Genomic DNA, 5,371 nt, shown 5'->3' with positions numbered 1-5,371 from the left:
GCTGTCTCTAGGAGCAGGACCTTACTCAGCTGCATTAGAGACAAGACCTGGCCTAAGTGCTTTGCCATGAGGCACACTAACAAGCACTTCCCAAGACAGCTAAGCCTAGGGACACAGGAAGTGCTAAGGCACAAGCCCTTCCTCCTGCTGAATTAATGAGAACAGGAAAGGAGGAAAGAGGATCTTTTATTTGTGTACTGCTTTATAATTTATGAAACTGGAATATTATGATATGTATATTGGGGGATTAAACTAAGACTTTCATATTAAGCTATATCCTTTTCAAATTCTTTTTTCTTTTGAGACAAGGTCTGGCCCAGTTGCCCAGGCTGATATCAAACTCGTAATCCTCTTGCCTCAACCTCCCCGTGTGTTGGTTATTTTTTTATTTTTTTAATTTTTGGAGGAACCAGGGATTGAACTCAGACCTTTGCACAGGGAAGCACTTATTCTACTGAGCCATCTCCTCAGCCCCAATGTGTTGGTATTTTGGGTTTTCTGTATGATTCGTGGCTCAAAAACTCCTCCTCAAGGCAAACCATAGAAACTACAATTTCTTTTCCCCAAAGCAGGTCACAGAAATGATGAACTACCTTTGTGCCTTGGAGCTGGCTGAAGAGAAATTGTCTGACCTACCTTTGTCCAATAGTAGGTCAGAAGATCCTTGTGGTAGTCAGATTTACATTATTGTAAAAACTACCAGAGATAATCAGTTTAAAAAGAGGAAAGGTTTTCTTTGGCTCATAGTTTTGGAGTTTTGGGCCCTGTTGTCTTGGGCCTGTGGTGAGGCAGCACATCATAGTGGGGCAAATATGGAGGGGCAAATTGCTCATCTCATGGCGGCCAGGAAGGGTAGTGGGGAGAGGCTGGAACCCCAATATTTCCTTCGAGGGTGTGGCCCCAATCATCCGCCTTCTTCCCACTAGCTTCCACATCTTCAAAGGTTCCACCAGCTTCCAGTAGCCTGATGGGCAGGGGCCACACTTTAACATATAAACCTTGGTTGGAGGGATGCTTCAGAAGCAAATTATAGCTCCTCTCCTTACCTAGAATGGATCCTGCCACTTTCTGTGGAGGAAGGGATGCTACATAGAGGCCACAAAGCATCTGAGTTGACAGGCCTTGCTGCGTTTCCTCACCCAGTGCATTAACAATTGTGTCTACATGATGAAGTTCCCATAAAAACGCACAGGGCCAACCAGTTTGATTTGAAACTGTCTCATTGCTATTTATTTATCAATAAAATTATGGAAAAAATGCACAGGGTTCAGAGAGCTTCCAGATAATGCATGCAAAGAGCAGGGAAGCTCTGTCCCCTCTCTCCCCACCTCACTTTGTGCACCACTTACCTACAGATTATTATCCACATAATAAGCTAGTCAGTGTGTTTCCCTGAGTTCCGTGAATCTCTAAAGTAAATTAATGAAACCTCAGGAGGAAATTGTAGGAATCCATGTTTATAACCAGTCAGAAGCACAGGTAAAATCAGTCTGGGGCTTGTGACTGACATCTAAAGTGAGGGCACTGTCTTGTGGAACTGAGCTGTCAAGCTGTGAGAGCTGATCCAGTAAGCATCAGAGCTAAATTGCATTAGAGGAAACCCAGATCCTACCAGCTGCAGAACTGACTGCTTGGTTACTGGTGGGGAAAAATCCTCCAACCCTCTGAAGAAATCTAAGCAATCTGTGTTGTGAGACTACAGTAGGAAAAGCATGGGCAGCCCGGCTGTCGCTCACCATGATCGAATAATGGTTAGTACTCTGCATTGTGGAAAAGCAGAATTTGAGTTGGGAATTTGTTTTTTCTAACACATAAGTATTTTCATTTACCCCTTGGAGTTTTTCTACAAGTGACAGGGAGGCTAAGCCATTTGTCCATAGCCACAAGGCATATTGAAGTTAGGACTCAAAATACTGTCATTTTAAATTTGAGGCACTTTTTTCTATATGTTACACTTCCCCAATTCCCAGGAAGCCCAGATTGAGATATAAATGGAAGTTGGGATAACGCCACCACCTTTCTTACCTACTAACAGCAGGGCAAGGATTACTATAGCAAGCCTAAGAAAAACAGATAACCAGGAACATAAAAGTCCTTTTTTTTTTTTAATTTTATGTATTTGGTACAGGGTCTCCCTAAGCAGCTTGGACTTGTAGTGCTCCTCTTGTTTTCAGCCTCCCCAGCACTGGGATTACAGACCTGTGCCACCACCCCCAGACTTAGTCAATGGCTCAGCACACCCCAGGGGTGGGGCTGGCACTGCATGTGTGACCGGGGATTGAACCCTGGTCCCTGAGCTTGCCAAAGCAGGCACTTAGTCTGCTGAGCTATCTCGCCAGCCCTCAGGCCCTTGTTTTTAATTTAATTTCATTATGAATTTTGAGATAGGATCCCACGGACTTGTAAGAAATAATAAAAGAGATTGTGTCTACCCTTTACCCTGTTTCCTCCAGTGCTAACATCTTACAAAATGATAGTATGATGTCAAGACGAGGATACTGACATTACAACATGGTCAAGGAGCAAAACATTCCATCCCTGAGAGGATCTCTCATGTTGCCTTTTTACAGTCACCCCCACTTCTTTTCCACTTCAACTCCTTTTTCAGACTCTGTAAGTCACAAATAACATCTTAATTTCTGCAATTTTGTCACTTCAAGAATGTTGAACAAATGCAATCATATAATATGCAACCTTTTGGGATTAAATTTTTCTACTCAGTATAATTCCCTGGAGATGCTTTTACATTGTTGCATGTATCAAAACTTCATCCTTTTTTATTACTGAATAGTATTCCATGGTAAGGGTGTATGAGCTTGCTTATTTATTTATTTATTTATTCATTTTGCAGAACTGGGGATTGAACTCAGGTCCTTGCACTTTGACAGGCAAGCATTTATTCAACCGAGCTATCTCCCTGGCTCCAGGTGTATGCGTTTGGTTAACCATTGATCTAATGAGGAACAATGGGTTGATTCTAGGTTTTGACCATTATGAATAAAGCTGCTGTGAACATTTGTTTACAAGGTTTTGTGTATACACGCATTTTTTCATATCACTAGAGTAGATGTCCAAGATGGTGATTACTGGGTCAAATGTTGGTCATAATGAATGGCCACATCATTTTCCAACATGGTCATATTTTATATCCCCACTAGCAACATATGTATGATCCACTTTCTTTGACTTCTTAATTATCACTATCTGTTTTCATTCATATCTTTTGATAGGTACCTCATAGGTTTAATTTTCTTTTCTTTTTCTTTCTTTCTTTTTTTTTTTGGAACTGGGGATTGAATTCAGGTTCTTGCACTTGCCAAACAAGCACTTGTTCTACTGAGCTATCTCCTTGGCCCAAATACTGTTTTTTTTTTTTTTTTTTTTTTTTTTTTTTTTTTTTTTTTTTTTTTTGCAGTACCGGGGATTGAACTCAGGACCCTGAGCTTGCCAGGGAAGTACTTATTCTACTGAGCTATCTCCCCAGCCCTTCATAGGTTTAACTTTCATTGCTCAAGGGGCTAATGATATTGAACATATTTTCACACACTCATGTGCTGTTTGCACATTCTCTTTGGTGAAATGTCTGTTCGTGGCATTGGACCATTTTCTAACTGGGCGGCACATTGGCCATCTTTTCATCACTGTAACAAATACTTAAGAGAATCAACTTATAAAGAGAAAAGGTTCATTTTGGCTCATAGGTCTTGCAGGTTTCAGTGCATGACCAGTTGCCTCAGTGCTGTGGTGACATCATGATGGGAGTGTATGGCAGAGTAAAACCTAGCCCTTCATGGCCAAGAGGCAGAAAACAGAAGAAAGCGTTGGAATCCCACTATGCCTTCAAGAGTACAGTGATCTAAAGAGTTCCCCACACCCCCTTTCCCAGTGTCCTACCACCTCTCAAGACCACTGTGCTGGAGATCAAGCCCTTATTACATAGACCGTTGGGGGACACTTAAAAAACCAAACAATAGCAGGTTGTTTTTCTTGTGCTAAATTTGAAAGGTCTTTATATATTCTAGATAGTAGTCTTTTATTGGATACACGGTATACAAACTTTTCCAGGCTGTAACTTGTCACTAAAGTCTCATAATGGGTTTGTTATAGAGCAAAAGTTTATATCTTGATGAAGTGTGATTTATCAATTTTTCCTGTTATGGATTACGTTGTTGGTAGCAAATCTAAGAAATCTTTATCTAGCCCTATATCCTGAAGAGGATTTTCTTATATGCATTTTGTTTCTAAAACTCTTCTAGTTTTACATTTAAATGTTACTTTGAGCTTCTTTCTTTCTTTCTTTCTTTCTTTCTTTCTTTCTTTCTTTCTTTCTTATAGTGTTTACTTGTTCTGGCATTATTTGTTGTAAAATTTATCTTATGTATTTATTTATTTATTTATTTATTTTTCAACAAATAATACACTGCATATTTTTTTTTTTTTTGGTTCCTCCAATGCCCTCAGGGCACTTTTGGCCAGCGGGAGAGGTGTGAGTTTCGAACTCCAGCAACCTGAGGCTGACAGCTTTGTGGAAGCAGCCGCTTAAAGGCCTGAGCTAGGGCCAGGCCCCCAACTGCATATATTTTTCTTAGTGGTTAATTGCTGTACAAGATGCGGACTTGTGATCCTATTTACAAACACCATTAGAACAAATCATTCTATTCATTAAGAGAATGCAACTATATATCTATCCCAACCACTTTGAATACACAGATACAAAATGGACATTCATCCGTATACCCCATTTTTTCTAAGTTCCGTTATTGAATATTATAGGTGTGTAAACTCAGCAAAATATTCTAAAAGAGTCCAGTAGCCCATTATAGCATTGGGTCTTCTGTTTAACTGGCAATGTCAGAAATTATTGACCTGAGTCCCCCACAGCTCAACTTAACAGCATGTCTTTATTTCTTATAATTTCGTCTTCATACTTTTCTGCTGGATGGTTAAGACCAAGGTAAAGCAGGACCTATGCAACAAGAGTTGTAGCTTATATTTATTTATTTATTTATTTATTTTTCAACAAATAATACACTGCATATATTCTTCTTAGTGGTTAATTGCTGTACAAGATGCGGACTTGTGATCCTATTTACAAACACCATTAGAACAAACCATTCTATTCATTAACAGAATGTAACTATATATCTATGTAAAATTTATCTTTTCCTGTATTGAATTGCTTTTGCATCTGTGTCAAAAATCAGAAAAACTAGGACTAGTGGGGCATGCTTGTGATCCCAGCATTTTGGAAGACTGAGGCAGAAGTATCATAAATTTGAGCTCAATCCAGGTAACTTACCAATTTAGCAAAATCCTTTCTTAAAAAAAAAAAAAGTAAAAGGGGCCAGGGATCTAGTTTAGTGCAAATGCC

This window comes from Octodon degus, unplaced genomic scaffold (genome assembly GCF_000260255.1).
Source record: "Octodon degus isolate 3935 unplaced genomic scaffold, OctDeg1.0 scaffold00236, whole genome shotgun sequence".
NCBI lineage: Eukaryota > Metazoa > Chordata > Mammalia > Rodentia > Octodontidae > Octodon > Octodon degus.
This window is presented reverse-complemented; position numbering follows the sequence as displayed.